The sequence below is a fragment of the Staurois parvus genome, unplaced genomic scaffold (genome assembly GCF_062004578.1).
Source record: "Staurois parvus isolate SC_StPar_1 unplaced genomic scaffold, SC_StPar_1.0 ptg000734l, whole genome shotgun sequence".
Lineage (NCBI taxonomy): Eukaryota > Metazoa > Chordata > Amphibia > Anura > Ranidae > Staurois > Staurois parvus.
Window position 1 is genome coordinate 1,703,572 of NW_028318530.1, and position 19,415 is coordinate 1,722,986.

The window sequence follows — 19,415 nt, forward strand, 5'->3', positions numbered from 1 at the left end:
GACACAGAAGGCAAATAAAACCCTGACAATGGTTATAACTTCCATTACCCTATCCAAAATAAAAGTAAAGTTTTGCCTTTAGTTCTATATTAAACAAAGTTGAAAAATAACAGCTTTATAGCCTTATCAAAAATTAAAAAAAAGGAACAAACCCTAAAATAAGAAAATGAATGTAGTCACCACGTCTAAGTCTGCATTCACACCTGAGTAGAGCATATTCTTAGTGATTTTGAAACACTTTTTTGGGGCATTGGTGTTTTACCAGCTTTGTGCAAGTGTTTTTGCATGTGTATCAAGCTTCAAATGTTTGTTTCCTGGGCTGAGCAATGAGTGAAGAGCAGTTCTTGTGGCGGAGAGGAGTTTTTTAGGTGCAAAATACATGCCAATGCTTGTATGGAATGTTTACAGATGCAAACATTGAAGTCTATGGGAGCAAAAATGCTTGAATACACTCAAAAATAAAGCTCATACACTCAAAAAACGCTCAAATGTAAATGTTGGCTAAGTATTGGTTAGCTGCAATATGAAGAAATGACCAGGCTGCATTACTATTTTGTAATTGTGAAAGTGAGGTCACCATGCTTGTTGTAGCTGTTCCTTCTCCAGGTGGCGAATACCTACATGTGAAAGGAACGTGCTCATAAGGTGAACCCAGAGTGCATGGCATATGATGATTTCTAACGAGTGCTTATGCTGGGTTTTGGGCTATTAGCACAAGCCATATGAATTTTGGTGATAATTGGGGCTGCCATTATATAAGACAAACCTATGTGAAGGTGAAATTGACTGCACAGTCTTTTTACCAGGCTGATTGTTCTGTGTTCTAATTTTGGCCAGTATTGCTGTCTCAGCAGAATCTTTTAATAAAATGTGATTGAGCGGTGCGTGCATGCAAATAAAGATGCTGATGGTCTAATCTTCTGAATATAAATATAGTGCCCAGCACTGACACTTGGAAGTCTTGAAGCTGTGAAATAAGTAGGAAGTTGTCTAAAGGATATCCTGCTTTCCTGTTCTAAAATTGACAACAGGAGGTCAGGAGAGTCTTGGCACAGTGTTACACTGATACAGACAGATGTGTTTATCTACTAAAAAAACACAAAGGTCCTTTGGGTAGTTTATATTTCTGGTTTCACATCTCAACTACCAAAAAAAGGAGAAAATAAACTCTTAAAGCTGACCTCCATATTTTAGTGAAGTTTAAATATTAAGTTTGGACCAAGATGGAACCTTCACTGCTAGATGTGCCCGCTGCATAAACTGTATGTAGCCTCTGCAACATATGGTGTACAGCACTGTGCTTCGTCAGTGGGATGGGAATTTCCAACAAAAATTCCCCAAACAAAATTGAGTTGGGGTGAGCGCTGCTCAGCCATTCATAGACAGTTTTGTATTCTATGAATGAATATAATGCTTCCTCTGATTCAGCAAGGCGGTGAGGAAGGTGAATAACATCACGATCTCTGACTCAGCCCATTGGAGGAAGTTTTGTATTCCTTTATAGCAGTGTTTCTCAACTCCAGTCCTCATGGACCCCCAACAGGTCATGTTTTCAGGATTTCCCTCAGATGAAACAGCTGTGGTAATTACTAAGGCAGTGAAACTGATCAAATCACCTGTGCAAAATAATGGAAATCCTGAAAACATGACCTGTTGGGGGTCCATGAGGACTGGAGTTGAGAAACACTGCTTTATAGAATACAAAGTTCCTTGTGAAAGACTGATATCAGCTTTAGGCTGGCTATACGCTTGTGGATTTTTGAATTAAAATTTGTACAAAATTTTGTACAGCTTAACGAATCGGCGGTTTAACAAACATTGTACAAAAGTAGTTAAAAATTTTGTTTGTTCTTCAACATTTGATTTTGGAATAAATTGAATTCACTAAATGTCAACTACTTACACTACTAGAAATTCACGCTTTTATAAAAAAAAGAAATCCAACATGCTTCTTCAGATTTTTTTTGTCACAGTGATCGAAAAAAGAATATCAATTTGACCCCACAAACAAATTGAACAAAAGTTCTTAAAATGAAAATGTTTTAATTAAATCCTACTAGTGTATAGTCAGCTTTAGAGTTTAGTGATGTCAGCAAGAGAACTGGAAAAGTACGGTATTTATAGAATGACTACAGAACTAGCTAGGTTTTAAATAGTGCTGTTCTGCAGTAATTGAAAGCAATTATATTTCAGAAAATGGGTATGCCATTTTATTTCTAACCCCAAGCTGCTATGTTCGATTATATATGTGTGTCACATATTTCACAGAGCTACTGTTTAGTAAGGCATACAAAAGGCACATGCACAGCTCAGCTTTTTTTGTTTATAGCCCAAAAAATATAAAAAACGCACAGGCGATCAAATATCACTGAAAGAAAGCTCTATTTGTGGAGAAAAATGGACATAAATTTAATTTGGATGCAGCGTTGCATGACCACACAATTGTTAGTCAAAGTAATGCAGAGACATAACGCAAAAAATGGCCTGGTCAGGAGGGGGGGATTTAAATCTTCAGGAGGCCAAGTGGTTAAGTCAGCCATAGAGGGATCGCATCTTGGCCTATTCAGCAGGGACTGACTAAAAATCGATCCATCTATGGACAGGCTGATTATACCTAAGTCGACCAGCATGTCAGATTTTTAGCATATGGTTATTGCCAGCGGCTATAGAAGCTACTAATAATAATTTTGTTCTCCCGGCTGGAACAGCTTCCGGCACCCCCCGCCAGGAAAACAAAATAACTCAGTGGGAGGAATTTGTGGATGGGGGAATCTATGGGGAAAATAGTATAATCTATGGCCTGCCTTTCACTTGTGGTCAATTCCCACCTTACAGATAGATAAAGAATAGGTGGTGTCAGTGGGAACTTATCTGAGAGGGAGAAATGTCTCTTTGCATAAGGAACCCCCAGCAACCTCTGGAGGAAATCTAGGGTTCCACAGAACCATAGTTAAGAAACCTTGGCCCAACATGTGTATGTGTTGTATGCTGTAATACTAACAGTACCCTTTTCTGGAAACACTTGGACTCAATATTTTGAATGGAATGAGCACATACTTTAGCTTTGGCCATATTGTATGCCTATTTTGGTACTGGACATCTAGAAATGCGTTTACATGAGCACCCCATAGCTATTAACTACCAGAGTCTACCGGCGTCTACCAGTCAGAAATAATATATCGGTGTGAACAATAGAGTCATTAGAAAGTAAGCGACAAATGATGTCCCTTGTGTTGGTCAGTATCCCAGCTACAGTTGGGACTTTACAATGCCATGTAACCAAACACCAAAGCTGTTCAGTAATCACCCAGAATCTTGGTTTCAGCAGGTAATATAAAGCCAAGGTGTAATTTCTGCAGCAATATGTTGTCTTTAAATTCTATATGGAACCTGAAATCAGCTCAATCCATAATTTTCAACTACTTATTTAGATTTCCCTGGAGTGGGATGTTCAGCATCTTATGTTAAATTTGTTTTTATGCTCTGCACACGAATGACATCTGCAGAGCATAGTTCAGCAGAATGTCTCCAATGCTCATTTACAATTATATAGGGCATTGAATAAAAGCCAAGTTTTGTATAATGGAGGCATAAAAATAAGACATAAATTACCAACAGTGCACTTGCTTATTCCACTGAATGTAGTTTGTCAGTAAATTGTAATGCTTTTATTGCTGGTTTGAAAAGAACTATTTTATTTTTCTTAGGAGATGTAGGTGTTAAGAAGTAAACCATGGAAAACTAATTGGTTTCTCCGTTTAACAGATTACTTTCAATAATGTAACAGCTGAATTTATTAATGTATCTTACCTCAGTGCACCATTACATCACATTACACCTAGGCTGGATTGCAGCTACAGCTGCAGGGTCATTCCGTAAAGAGTTTTCACTTTACATAAGGATTTAGGGAATCTGTTCTTGAAGCTCTCAAGAGTTAAAAGATGTGTTCTAAATATGACAAGATTTAGGTTTCCTGTTATCATTTACCCTGAGACCTCTCCCAGCACTACAATTGTTTGTGTTCTTTGGCAAGTAGTTTGAGTACCAACCAAGTAGATCTAGAGTTGGGTATACACAGGTAGTTTTTTTTTCTGTACAACCAGTGAGTTGAGCAAAAACAAAAGTGACAGATCCCCTCATCAATTGATGCAGGGATCTCTCCCACTGCTCCTCCCCCCCTCAGAATACACAGATCAGCGCTTGCAGCCATTGGGTGCAAGCACTGATCAAATGCTGGTTACCCAGCAAGACTATTAGGCAGAAGCAGGCCGTTTCACCACCTTCTGATGAACAGACAGCTGTACACACATACCAAACATTGGCTGGATCCTGCTGTACTGGCTGATTTTCAGTACATGTGTCTTAAATCTGCAACCAAAAATAAATTAAAACATAACTCTACTTTTGTGGGAAAAAATTGCAAATTAAAAAAAAGGATCACAGAGGTCAAATGCATCAGAGGGCGTGGCCGGAACGGCAGCTGAGGCCATCCCATACACCTGACTCCTGGGGTTGGTTGAGCTGCGTCCATCTCCCCATTGAATCAACTGCCCCTTTCGGGCTAGGTACCTGCAGCCCCTCTGAAAGTTAGCTTAGCTTGTTGCAAACTACATGCAGAGATGTCTCCTCTCCCCTGCAGAACTTCTCCCAGCCCTCCTGGCTATTCTGAAGATCTCCCAGGACAAGGATGAAGGATTAAGCATAGTGCTGTCCTTTGAAAGCTTGCTACGTGTGGCAGACTCTCCCCTTGTGAATCGCTCGGTGTGCTGATGTACTCACGCTGCCCTCCTTGCGCCCAGGCCTTGATCCTGTTCATTCTATGATGCTAAATGAATCCTCATGAGCCAACCCGAGCCCAGTCTAGAGGCAATCCCCCCCTAGACCTTGGGGACCCCTCCCAGACCACCAACAGCCTCCTCAACACTACATCTTCCACCTAACTCCCCTGCCAGCCCGACTCTCCTATATTTATGGGTTGGTCTCACCACTCTACCAGGGCTTCCAAACCTGGGACTGGTTAGACTCCCATAAACATGCAGATTGAGTCTCCACCCTTTCCGCCCACTGGCTTCTAGAAGGTTCCTCCAGAATCAGGTGGAGGCGATTGAGCCCCAACCTGTTAAGCCATCCAGCCTGCCATGCAGTAACCCAACCTAATTACAAACTCACACAGTTACCGTGATTCATACACTATACATTTACCTACACTACCCTAGTAGCACACTAGAGGATGCTGTATTAAAAATGACCTTTGAGTCTTTTGAGTGTAATTTTCTGTAAAATGCAATGCATTGCAATATGGCTACCTACCATCTGTGTAAAGAATACTCCCCAGAAATGTAATTTCCTGCTTGTGTGATTGGCTTACTGCACTAAGTCAGATTTTGGGAATCCCTTGCAACAAAAAAGTAGTTTATGGTGAGATGCTTCCAAAGGGAAATCGCATCTAAAGGGATGCAGACCCTTTCCACTTTCCTCATTAGAGCCTTGCAGGTGCAGCAGCTGATTTATAATGATATAATCACTCTCACAGAGATTCACACAGCACATGGACACAGATAAAAAGCTATTTCTTTAGAAAAAAAAAGGTAGGAATCTGCAATAAAGTTTGTTAAAATTCTTGAAATGTAGATAGAATACCCAGAGGGAAATGTTTTTTTCTCAACAAAAGTGAAGTTACCCCTTTAAACATATTGATCCTGCTATGAAGGTCCTTGTTCAGGCATTTCCTATTATGGGGTGACAACTGTTTCCCAGTTTCTATGTGTTGTCACCCAGTCACATGTGCCCTGGTGGAGACAAGTAGCCATATCGACACACATAACAACAACAAGAATTGTTTTCCATTGTCACTGTCAGGGAGACAGTCAAGAGCAACGATGTGCAAATGACAGCAGAGTGTGTCCATGTATTCAGCAAGTGGCTGAAAGGGCTGGAATAGATCAGCAGCACTGGGATACAAAAACAATACCAAACGATTAAAAAAGCATTTTATTAAAAACAAAAATAAAAAAGAAGCAATTAATTGTTACACAGGGCTTAGCAAACTAAATAGTGTATGCACTGTAAGTTGAGCCTACAGATAAAGGGAAATCTATGCAGTCACAGGTTGTTCTTGCATTAAAGCTGTTCTAAAGCTAAAACATATTTTACCTTGCATGCATTCCCTGCAATTGCACAGAGCGGGTGAGTGTAACATGTTTTAATATTTTAATAAAAATTTTCTTTAGAAACACTTTAATTGCTATCACACAGCGCATTTAGCCCAATTACCTAAATATCATGCAACCTTTGAAATCCCTCCATGGGTTGCACTTGAATCAATAGAATGTGATCCCTTATCCACAGCTAACCTACTCTGGTTGAGGCCAATAGACCGCCGCTCTATAACCAACCCCATCACTTCTCACTTTTTATCCTTATGGGATAAACTGAAAACCCGTTATCTCCTCCAATCACTGCATAATCCTATGCTCTCGTTTCTACGAAACCCAGCTTTTCCCCCGGCCTGGCAGACACCCCGTTTATTCAAAGCCTGGTCCTCTGCTAATTTGCTCCGCACGCATCACTTCCTACAGAGGAATAAGTTTAAATCCTTTGCCTCGCTGCAGGAAACGCATAGCCTCCCAGCCTCTGAGATATTTAGATACTAGCAGCTACAACACTTTTACGCCCCCTACGCTACAATAACCAATTGGCCAGACACCATGTCTCTCTTTGAACGAGCGTGTTGCAAAGACCCTCATAGACGTGGGCTTATCTCCTGCTTATACTCACTCTTCGCCACGTCGACCACCACGTCCCCCCCTCTGTATACCCATAAATGGGAAGTGGATCTAGGTAAGAAATTCGACCCGTCTGATTGGGACCACATTTGGGCCAACACAAAATCGTCTTCGCAGAACGTTGTAGCATTGGAAACGAATTATAAAGTTTTAACCCGCTGATACTTGGTCCCAGCAAAAATTGCAAAATTTACCCCTAATTACTCACCCAATTGTTTTAGAGGCTGTATGGATCTAGGAACACATTACCATATGTGGTGGGACTGCCCTGTAGCCCGAATCTTTTGGGATGAAATTTTCACCATGATATCTACATTTAGCACTATCACTATACGGCCTGACCCAACAACAGCCCTACTCAATCAATGCCCTCCTGGCATCTCCAATTCGCAATTCAAGCTCATCATGCAAGTTACAACAGCGGCTAAGCAGGTTATAGCGAAATCTTGGAAATCCCCCACCCTAAGTGTCGCGGCTGTCAAAACCAGAATAACACAGGCCATGATACATGCAAAGGTGGAAGCCACAATTCTTGACACGATCCCTAAATTCCTGCGCATATGGAGCTCCTGGGTAGAGCGCTTCCTCCCGCCTAACTTTGACGAATCACTCCTTCTCCCTTGATTTCTGTACTGTGCGCCAAGGATATTGTCAATAGCCCTTTGTACGTAGCACGTAGGGGCTGTTGTAAACTTGATGAATGTTCATGGAGTCATGGTTGTTGTTCCTCTTCCCCTTCCCCCCCTTCCACCCCTGTCTGACCCCCTCCAAACATCCCCCTATTTCTTTATTGCACTTGGGAGACATTGCTATGATTGGCTGATACCATATTGTGATCTGTTGTCAACTTTTATCTACCTGTTTCCGTTAGAAATGTATAGGCATTAATACCTTGACCCTCATTCATTTTATTATGTCCTACTGCCACTTTAATGCATAGTATACATTAACAATGTCTCCTTGTTTGTGTCATTCTGGTTTATTGTTAATAAAAGTGTTTGAACAAGAAACACTTTAATTGCAAACCTGCCACACATACAAAATTAACTGAATGCTTAAAGCAGTACCCAAAAACAAACATTTATTATATTGCAGCTAACCAATTCTTAGATGTGATGGCTGCATTAGTTTTCTTTTTTAGACTTTCTTTCCTTTATTTTGACCTGGTTATCTGGCCAGTAAGTCCATAATTTTTCAGAAGAACAAGCTTTTTTCAGTTCATATCACACACAGGGATGAGACAAACCATTCACTACTGACAGGGGTGCTTTCAATGAAGCTTTTGTTTAGTCATGTAAAACCTTTATTTCAAAAGGAAAAAAAATGTTTGCTGTAACTGCTTATAAAGTGTGAGCTGGAGTTTGGCTTCAATTTGTTAGTGTATTTAAATCTGCCAGCAAATCTAACACTCCCCTCCCCCTGTTTAACAATGCTGCTGGCCAAAGGTGTCCCCTGTGCGCCTTCATGCAGAGGGGCACTCTAATACAGGAGGTGAGTTACTGGCTAGATCACCAGGTGAAAACAGAAGGGAAAAGCCTAAAAAAACAACGAATGCAGCCACCACTAATGATTGGTAAGCTGCAATATATTACATTTTTGGTTTTGGGTTAAATAACACTTTAAAGTCAGTGTTGTAGACTCTGCTTTACTGATGATGTATACAAGCAGGACAGATGTGTAAATGGGAAACTCCAGTGAACTGAAACGAATGTGAGCACTAGGATGTCTGTCCATCTGTGACACTCCACATGGGGCCCGATAAATAAGGGAAGAGTGTTTCAATTATCAATATCGGGATGACATGTTCAATGTGAAGCCAACACTGCAGTCAGTCTTCCGCATAAAATACAGCTGTAAAAAGTGACCATGAACTGAAGATAGATCTGTGATGTTAGTAAAGAGGAAACCTAGCTCCGAAGCTGGATAATAGCTGTAAGGAGAATACCTGAATATTAGGGATGCACCGATACCTATACCAGTACCATTATTGGTGCCAATACCAAGTATTTTCATGAGTATTCGTACTTGTGAAAATGTTCCTGATACCCAAAACCGATACGATTTTCATCAATACAAATGTATGGACGCAAATTGCACAGCAAGGAATAGCATGCGATTTGAACAGGAATGCGGTGGGATTCCTATCCAAATCGCATGTGGTTTCTCTACTGCTCCTGTGTGAACCCAGGCTTGTCATAAAGGTGTGCTGCAGGAAACCTCCCTGTACTGATCCCATGCTGTCATAGAAGGAAAAGCCGCTTCACAGGTCTGGAGATTTGAAATCCCCGTGGTTTTCTTTCCTCTCTGTGCAGGGACGACAGTACAGTCTAGACGGCTTTTCATTGGTCAGAACCGTCTAGCCCGCACTGTCATCCCTGCACTGAGAGGAGTTGAACCTACAAATAGAGGGAAATCTATGCTGTCACAGGTTGTTCTTGCACTAAAGAGATTCTAAAGCTAAAACATGTTTTACCTTGAATGCATTTCCTGCTATTGCACAGAGCGGGTGAGTAAAACATGTTTATTATTATAATAAAAATTGCCCTTAGAAACACTTTAAATGCAAACATGCCACACATACAGAATGAATTAAATGCTTAAAGCAGTACCCAAAATCAAACATTTATTATATTGCAGCTAACCAATTTGTAGATGTGATGGCTGCTTTAGTTTTCTATATATTGGTAACAGTATCGGTGCCGATACCAAGTATTTTCACAAGTACTTGTGTTTATGAAAATGTTCCTGATACCCGAAACCGATACTTTACGGTGTGATTTGTGTCAATACAAATGTATGGACGCAAATTTCACAGCAAAGAATAGCATGCAATTTGAACAGGAATGCGGTGGGATTCCTGTCCAAATCGCATGCAATTTCCCTACTGCTCCTGTGTGAACCCAGGCTTGTCATACAGGCGCAGTGCAGGAAACCTCCCTGTACCGATCTCATGCTATCACAGAAGGAAAAGTAGCTTCACAGGTCTGGGGATTTGAAATCTCTGCGGCTTTCTCTCCTCTCAGTGCAGGGATGACAGTACGGGCTTGACGGCTGCTGAATGGTCAGCACCATCACAATGCTGACCAATCAGAAACCATCTAGCCCCTACTATCATTTCTGCAAGGAGAGGAGAGAAAGCCACTTCACAGGTCTGGGGATTTGAAATCTCTGCGGCTTTCTCTCCTCTCAGCGCAGGGATGACAGTATGGGCTTGATGGCTGCTGAACGGTCAGCACCATCACAATGCTGACCAATCAGAAACCGTCTAGCCCCTACTATCATTCCTGCAAGGAGAGAAGAGAAAGCCACTTCACAGGTCTGGGGATTTGAAATCTCTGCGGCTTTCTCTCCTCTCAGTGCAGGGATGACAGTACGAGCTTGATGGCTGCTGAATGGTCAGCACCATCATACTGCTGACCAATCAGAAGCCGTCTAGCCCCTAATATTCCTGCAAGGAGAGAGAAAGCCACTTCACAGGTCTGGGGATTTGAAATCCCCACGGAGAGGAGAGAAAGCCGCAGAGATTTAAAATCTCCAGACCTATGAAGCTACCTTTCCTTCTGTGATAGCATGAGAACAGTGGAGGGAGGTTTTCCGCACCCCTCCTGTGTGACAAGTCTGAGTTCACACAGGAGCAGGGGGGAAACCGCATACAAGTTGGACTTGAGTCGCACCGCATTCCTGTTCAAATCGTATGCTATTCTTTGCGGTGCAGTTTGCGGCCATGCATTTGTATGGATGCAAATTGTACCACAAAGTATCAGTACTCAGTATTGGCGACTACATGATGGAAAGTGTCAGTACTTGCCGATCAAAAAAGGGTATGGTCGCATCCTTACTGAATATATATTTCTGCTATACATTGCTGATCACTGCAGACAACATGTGCACTGAGCATAATTCAAAAAGCACGCATCATTTCCTTTGTGAGATTTAGGCTGCATTCACACCTGAGCGTTTTGCAGCTCGAAGCTCAAACATAAAAAATATATTGTTCTCTATGGTACTTGTTCTCACCTGAACGGGCAAACGCCTGTAGCTCAAAAAAAGTTCTGGAGCTTCTTTTGTAGCTCAAATCTGGCAGATTGTAGCATTTTGGGGCATTTAGGCTAGGATCACACTAATGTGGTATGGTACATTGCATGTGATTCGCACAGCAACCGCACCGCATTGCACATGCGATTTGTGTGCGGTGTGATTGGAGCCATACCCTTTTTTTGGTCCTCACTAGAATTGGATTGCATGGGTATTCACATCTATGCGATCCGATTCTGTACATCGCACTGCAGACCGATTTTGGAGTGTTGTTAACTTACCATACACCCGCATCGGTTCGCATGAACAGGGTGCGATTCTGATGCGGTGAGGAATTTGCACAGAAAACGCTGCAAGTCATCAGTGTGAACCCAGCCTCAGAGTCCCACAGAATTGCATTGGTGCATGCAAAAACAATACATTTATTTTTAAGCTGTTCACACAGCTAAACGTGATATCACAGATAATACTCTAGGGCGGCACAGTGGCTTAGTGGTTAGCACTTCCTCCTGGCAGCACTAGGGTCGTTGGTTCAAATACCAACCACGGCACCACCTGCCTGGAGTTTGCATGTTCTCCCTGTGCCTGTGTGGGTTTCCTCCGGGTACTCTGGTTTCCTCCCACACTCCAAAGACAGGCAGGTAGGTTAATTGGCTCCTGTATAAATTGGCCCTAGTATGTGTATGTATGAATGTGACCTTAGATTGTACACCACTGAGGGTTAGGGACTGATGTGAATGTACAATATATATGTAAAGCACTGCGTAAATTAACGGCGCTATACAAGTACCTGAAATAAATAAATAGTGTGCATGGACACATAGGATAACACTATTTCGCTTCTAGGAGCAGAAAAAAATGTTACAAACAGGAGCTTAAAAAAACGCTAATGTGCATGGAGCTGCAAACCCAACCGATAGCTATGGACCACAAGCCTTGCTCTTCACTGTTTCAAATGTTATACTTCAACCCCTGAAAATTGTAAGGAATGGTCCATTAAAAGGGGATCTGAGCTTCCTATTGTACTTGTTTTTTTCTTTCTAAGTCAAGGATGATAGATGCAGATTAAATGATAAAAATCCTATACAAAGGCAGCAGCCACTGACAGCATGAACTATTCATCTGGATAAAAGTACTTGTGCTCATTAAACGGTCCTGGCTATGTTAAAATCTCTGTATTTTTCAGCTTTTTAAAGCAATTTGTGTTCAAAATAAGCAGAGAGTTCTGGTTAAGCTGAAAGCGTACACACAATCAGACTTATTCATTTATTTATTGTCTGGTGGTTTTCAGATGCTGAGCTTGAGCTGGCATCTGTCACTCTTGATGTTGTCTTGATGTCAGTTAGCATTCCTTCAGGCAAATACCAGATAACACTGTGAATGCACTGTGCTATCTTGGCAGCTCTGAAACAGCCATGATTTTTATATCAACAGCAGGAAAACTCGCAGCTGAGATGGGCTTAACAGAAATGCAAGTGGTCAGCATTTTCATATGAGTTATTGGAAAAAGGGAAGCGCATTTCACAGCTTGACTGGCTGAATCACTATCACATCTTACAGGGCTGTGAGCAGCTATTTGACATCTTTAGAGGTTAGCGTCTTGCTGAATATCCTTTGAAGTAAACCATACAGGGCCTCACACAGAAGGTACAATGGAAATTTGCTGCGGCATATGAAGTTTTGAAAATGCACCAGTTCAAGTCACATGTTGAAAAAAAGGCACGTGCAGAGTAACATGTAACCGCTGTCAAGGGTGGAGCAATGAGCTCTAAGGTCTTGTAGCAGAGACATTCAGGATTCCCATATGGTCCAAAGGCTACAAGATTAGTGGGAGAGATTAAGTCCAGACAGGAATAACAGGAGCCCTACACTGTATGTTCACCAACAGCTGCAGATGTGATCACACAGTATATTTGGTGCACTGAGCTCTGTACAGATTCTTCTGTTGGATCACACCTATGCTTTTTAGTAACATTTCTCATGTAAAAATGTTCCCAATTTGCAGATAAATGTCCTATCAGATGCTTTTCAGTTTAGGGAATTGAGAGTTTCACTACTATGAAATAATTCTCATGCAATCCAATCGTTGGCAAACTCATGCAGGCTCCATCTCCACAACATCTCCAAAATACGTCCGTTCCTAACCCCAGACACTACTAAACAACTCATTCACTCCCTTATTATCTCACGTCTGGACTACTGCAACTCCCTCCTCACTGGCCTACCTCATCACAGACTATCCCCGCTTCAGTCTATCCTGAACTCAGCGGCCAGACTCATCCACCTTACCAACCACTCCACTTCTGCCACCCCCCTCTGTCATTCCCTCCACTGGCTCCCGATTGCCCAACGCATTGAATTCAAACTACTCACACTGACATACAAAGCCATTCATAACGCTGCCCCAAACTACCTCACTGACCTGATACCCAAATACCACCCAACCCGTACTCTTCGCTCCTCACAAGACCTCCTACTTTCTAGCTCCCTGGTCTCCACCTCCCATGCCCGACTGCATGACTTCTCCAGGATTTCCCCCATCCTCTGGAAATCACTACCCCAATCCGTCAGACTCTCACCTTCTCTCCTCACCTTTAGGCACACCTTGAAAACCCATCTCTTCAGGGAAGCCTACCCCACCCTGACCTAACAACCGATCTACACTCCACACTCCTCCTACCACTCCATCCCCCACAGCCACTTCCTCCTGTACCACTTTCCCCTCCCTCCTAGATTGTAAGCTCGAAAGAGCATGGCCCTCGAACCCCTCGTGTTTTGTTTTGTTACTGTATTGTCTCATGTACTGTCCCCCACTATAATGTACAGCGCTGAGTAAACCTTTTGGCGCTATATAAATACTGTATAATAATAATAATATAATAATGCAGTATTCAACTCCTATGTGCTAATTACAGACCTGCACACGTTGGTGGTGAAATTCATCCACAGAAGGACACTTTTTGGGTCTGTGCATTAGCTTTGCTTTTATAAGTACATCCAGTGAAATTAGTTACAGTTGCAAGAAAAAGTATGTGAACCCCTTGGGATTACGTGGAGTTTTGCATGAATTGGGCATAAAATGTGCTCTGAACGTCATCTAAGTCACAACAATAGAAGAACACAGTCTGCTGAACATAATACTACACAAACATTAGATGTTGCCATGGTTTAATTGCACATAACATGTAAACATTCACAGTGCAGGGAGGAAAAAGTATGTGAGGCCCTAGCTTAATGACTTCTCCCAGAGCTAATTGGAGCCAGGAGTGAGCCAACCTTGACTCCAATCAGTGTGATGATATTGGATGTGTTGCTGACAGCTGTCCTGCTCTTAAAAAACCCACACCTGTTTTGGGTTTACTGGTTTCAAGAATTACTTTCTGATGTGAACCCCTCAGAGGGGACATGTACACTGATCATCAGAGCACTGATGATCAGTGTGCCCTGATGATCTGTGTAGACCCAGCAGCGCCACCTGTCAGTGTCCATCAGTGCCAGCTCTCAGTGCTCATCCATGCCACCTGCCAGTGCCACATCACTGCCACATTTCAGTGCCACATCAATGCCAAATATCAGTGCCCATCTAAGCTGCCTTTCAGTGTCACCCATCAGTGCCAGTCAGTGACACCTATCAGTGCTGCCAATCAGTGCCACCTATCAGTGCCAGTCAGTGCCGCCTATCAGTGTGCACCAGTGCCGCCTATCAGTGCCTGTCAGTGCTGCCTGTCAGTGCCGCCTATCAGTGCCTGTCAGTGTCACCTAACAGTGCCAGTCAGTGCCGCCTATCAGTGCCCATCAGTGTTGCCTGTCAATGCCCATCAGTGCCACCTACCAGTGCATCCCCATCAGTGCCATCTATCAGTGTCCATCAGTGCAGCCTATCAGTGCCCATTAGTGCAGCCTCATTACCGCACATCAGTGAAGGAGAAAAATCACTTTTTTTATACAATTTTATAACAAAAACTAAGAAAAAACTTTTTTTTTTTTATAATTTCAGTGGCTTTTGGTTTGTTTAAGAAAAAATAAAAAACCCAGAAGTGATTAAATACCACCAAAATAAAGTGGCTTTTGGTTTGTTTAACAAAAAATAAAAACCCCAGTGTTGCATGATCGCACAATTGTCATTCAAAGTGCAACAGCGCTGAAAGCTGGAAATTGGCCTGGGCAGGAAGAGGGTATAAGTGCCCTGTAGGCTAGTGGTTAATTTTTAGTCAGTTTTTGAAAAGAGCTTGCTAATCAACTTGTTCTTCTGTTATCTAGTTTGTTTATTTTTTGTGTACAAGTTAGCAAATATAGTAAGAATGTTTAGGTACTTCCAACTGTAATTTTACATTGGATACATTGCATTTTAAAGTGTAAGTTATTAATTGTAATATAGTATGATTATCTGTCTTATCTGTAGATACTGTAAATATCTCCTAAACATGCCCCTTTTAGGAGATATTTACTGTAGCAATGCCAATGACGTCACTGCTGCATGCGCAATGCACTCTCAATGGACGACATGCCATCCATTGAGAGAGCTATGCCACGGCCAAAACTCCACCATACGTGCGCAGGAGTGACATCATCGCTTGAATATAAATATAGAAAGATATATGTGGCGCTCCCTTCCAACCAAACTAAATAAATAAATATATATAAATGCATGTGACATAAACTCATAAAGATAAATACATAAATATTTGTTAAACCAATATAAAACAATGCACCTCTATGTAATAAAAAGTATTCAGTGAGATAGAACATAAAGTAAGCATAAACAGTCAGTGAAAGTCCACAATTCAAACTAATCTTCCTTAGTGCAACTCATACATCTTCCTGCAGTACGTGATTGAAACAATAATGATCACCTTCATGCAACTGTGACTCCCATCACCTTAACAATAATGCACTCACCTCAAAAAAGGCAAACCCAAGAACATACGTTATTAGGTCTGGATGCACTTTTCCACTATCGGGTGAATGATCTCTCCTCCTTAGAAACTACAATCAATCTTCTCCTCCCTGATCTTATGCGCAATCACTCCTTATTCTTCCATTATGCTCAAGTAAACACAGAACAGCATGTCCTAGTGTAGTAGTTAAAACCAAGCTGATTATTAAAAGTACTGCACTTACATATAGTTAGAGATGAATGCTCCTTTAAGACAAATATTGTATACAGCCACAATCACTTCCGACACCCGGATCCTCCCACGCGTTGTCCCCCCCCCCCCTCGTGACTTCATCAGGGACTTTATCATCACGGATCAGCCAGTCAAAAGGCCGCTGCCCGCGAACCTAGAAGGAAGATCAGGTGAATATGGAAGCCTCTGGGAGTCGTGACAGAGCTCCGCTGGAGGGCTTCGTTTCCAGGTAAATCTTTCATAACGTGCTAGTATGCAATGCATACTAGCACATTATGCTCTTAAGTTGCAGGGAAAAGTTGTTTTAGATTTTTTTTTCTGGCGGTTTACAACCACTTTCACACTCGTATTGTTTTTTTTTTGCATATAGTGCACTGTAGAGGTTATGGCTACTTTTTGTGTTTCTTTCATGCTACAAAGAGATGAATTAAAACACTAAATTGAAATATCCTGATTTTTGACAGGCGACCAGAGTAAAGAGGGGTATATGGCATTTATGCTGTACCTCAAAAACTAGAGCTGATGGGGAAAAATTGGTCAAAAACTAATTCTCCTGCGCTCTAGGACCCAGGCGGGTGGTGAATGGATGGAACCAGACCTGGAAAAATCGACCACCAATGCATGTAGAGTTGTGCAGCTCCAAACAAGGCTGGGGAAGCCTGACCAATACTGCAAAACTAAATTAAAACAAGAAGCGCACCAACCTTGCGCATTACCTCAGTAACCAAAATTTATTATAAAATGATACTCACAAACAGCGAATAAAATTAGGCATGTAAGTCCTTAGAGGGACTTGAAAGATAAAGAGCCAGCGCGAATCCCATCAAGGGGGTGGATACGCAGTACAGCTGACGCGTTTCGAAGGGCGTCCCTTCTTCATCAGAGCTAACTAGTCCCTCTAAGGACTTACATGCCTGATTTTATTCGCTGTTTGTGAGTATCATTTTATAATTAATAAATTTTGGTTACTGAGGTAATGCGCAAGGTTGGTGCGCTTCTCGTTTTCATTTCATTTTGCAGTATTGGGGAAAAATTGGTGCCATTGTTGGAATCAACAGGTCAAATATACTTAGGAACAGATCTAACATTTGAGGCACCAAAATGTGTGTTGGTCTATGTAATGCATAAAAACAGTCATTTACACCATCCAGTTGCCCGAATAGATATTTTTTTCACTGTTTTATTAATATGATTTTTACTGTGTTTTGTAAGTGAGTAGAGCTGGGTACACTAGGAAAATCAGAAGAAAAATTCCATGCAAGGAACAATCGGTTGATTATCTGATTTTTAGTATAGTAATATAAGAAGCAAAACAATGTGCGCTATCAATCAAATGTGTATAAATTAATAAACTCAATGAGCTTGCTGCAATAGCACTTAAAAGGGATCCCACAATCAATACAACCAAATGAAAACAATAGTGTTGTGCTAACTCATATCTTATATAACCATAACACAATATATTTAAGCACTTTAAAGAATTGGAGTCGTCACAGTCAAAAAGGACTTTGCATGCAATACTTTGTATATATTTTTCACTTTGGACACTTTATATGTTATGGTTATATAAGATATGAGTTAGCACAACACTATTGTTTTCATTTGATTGTTAGTATAGTGCTTTCATCAGCCAATTCCAACTGTTCAAGCAAAAAAAAAGAATCGAAGGTGCAAGCTAGAAAATCTTTATCTTACGTGAACACAAGATATGATTTTCACTCAATGTGTATAGTAATTGTATGGAAATAATTAAATAGAAAAAAAACTGCATGATCAGAAGTAAAGAATGACCCGGAAGAAGGTGGCAACAAACATAGAAATCGTACACAAGAAAGTACGTTTGCCTTTGTCATTTCAGAATTTTCGTACAAGTTATTACCATTGTTGGTTACATCGTGATACACACCTTTGTGGAAAATAGGATGATTGTTCATCTGATTTTCTCAAAGTGTGTACTCCCACTTAAGAGAAAACTTTTAGGTGAAGTGTGCACAAATCTGTGGTTACACAGAATTCTTAACCATTGTTTTACTGCCTCCGCTCACAAATTTCTAGGATTTTATACTTGGACACTCTATGCTTCATAGGATGCTGGGATTTCCTGTATCTTGTGTGTATACTGTATGTATATATATAAAAATCAGGCATCGGGTCAGCTTTACAGATAGTTACAATAAGGTCCAGTTTTTCAAGGGTCATATTTTTGTGTTTGTTTTGGGGCTACAGTTTTTACAGCATGAATTATTTCAAATAAAATATTGCAATTTATTAATTTATATACCTGTGTTTGTCTGAATTTTAAAGGAATGTGCATTGCACTGGTTATGTTGCCCGTTATGTTGTTTCTCTTTATTTACATGGTTTACTATGAGTTGAACTAATGAGTATACATTTCCAATTTAAATTATGTATGAGCAATGCAAATAATTACAGTCCATATTGTGTCCACACCAGAAGGGGTACATAAGTGTTCTTTCTTTAGTATTTCTATTATTATTTCTCCATAAAGTCTCTCAGCATAACACAATCTGGATTAAACGGCAAAGGGTTGTTCTGCAAAATAGAAGGCTGATCTACTGTATATAAACTGTTCAATGGACATCCTTCAATGCCAGAAATTAGGGAGAATTTTTAGCTACTGTTAGCATAATATGACTACAAATACTAACCAGATTCTCAGACCCATGTAATATGGTTTTCTTAGCACAAGTAATACGTAGATATCCTGGTCTAAAATCATGTTTACCTTTTAAAGTACAGAGTAACGCTAGACAGTTTTAAGCAACTACAGTTTAGGCGTTTATTTGCAATGACAAACCCTCAGTATATCCAGGTGCGTTACACAATGTGGTGAATAGCTTCCAAACAGCCGACTTGTCAATCTTCTGGGGCAGCTACTTATTTGGGCTCAATTCAGAAGGTGGTGAATGATTACTTGAGGTTCCTATGAAATAAATCTGACACTGCCTCCCAATTTAAAACCTTAAAAATATTCATGTAGACATGTGCCCCCTCTTGGCTGGGTGTAGAATCACAAGTTACTATCACTGCCAGAAACTTACTTATGGCCTACATAACAACCGCACATTTCCTAGATACAGCTGTCCAAAGTGGTTTTGTTTTACACCTCCAAGGAGTAGGCCATGTGTCATCTGTAACTTTTTCCTGTAGTTCTTTTGATGATACAAGCCTTTAAAGACTCACCATTCAGCCCCATGAGCATCTCATTCTTTTTCTGGGAGCAAGGTTCTCAACAGAGGGGTTTGGCACTTGGACACACTCCAAACTTGATAGTTCGTATTGTGTTTTCACTACTCTACTGATGATCCATCTTCAAGCTCCAACACAACACAGGTTTCAGAAGCAGTATGCCTGCTCCTGGATTAATTTGTACCAATGCAAGTAGCTTGTAAATCTGGTGTGTGTATCCATGTTACTTTACTAATATTGATGTTACAACATTAAT

General features: G+C 41.1%; 1 protein-coding gene across 6 annotated transcripts in view; it reads left to right on the forward strand.

Moving 5' to 3' along the window:
* APBB2 (amyloid beta precursor protein binding family B member 2) overlaps positions 1-19,415 on the forward strand; it is a 387,866-nt gene that overhangs the window by 115,937 nt on the left and 252,514 nt on the right. The gene's annotated exons all lie outside the window — the stretch shown is intronic.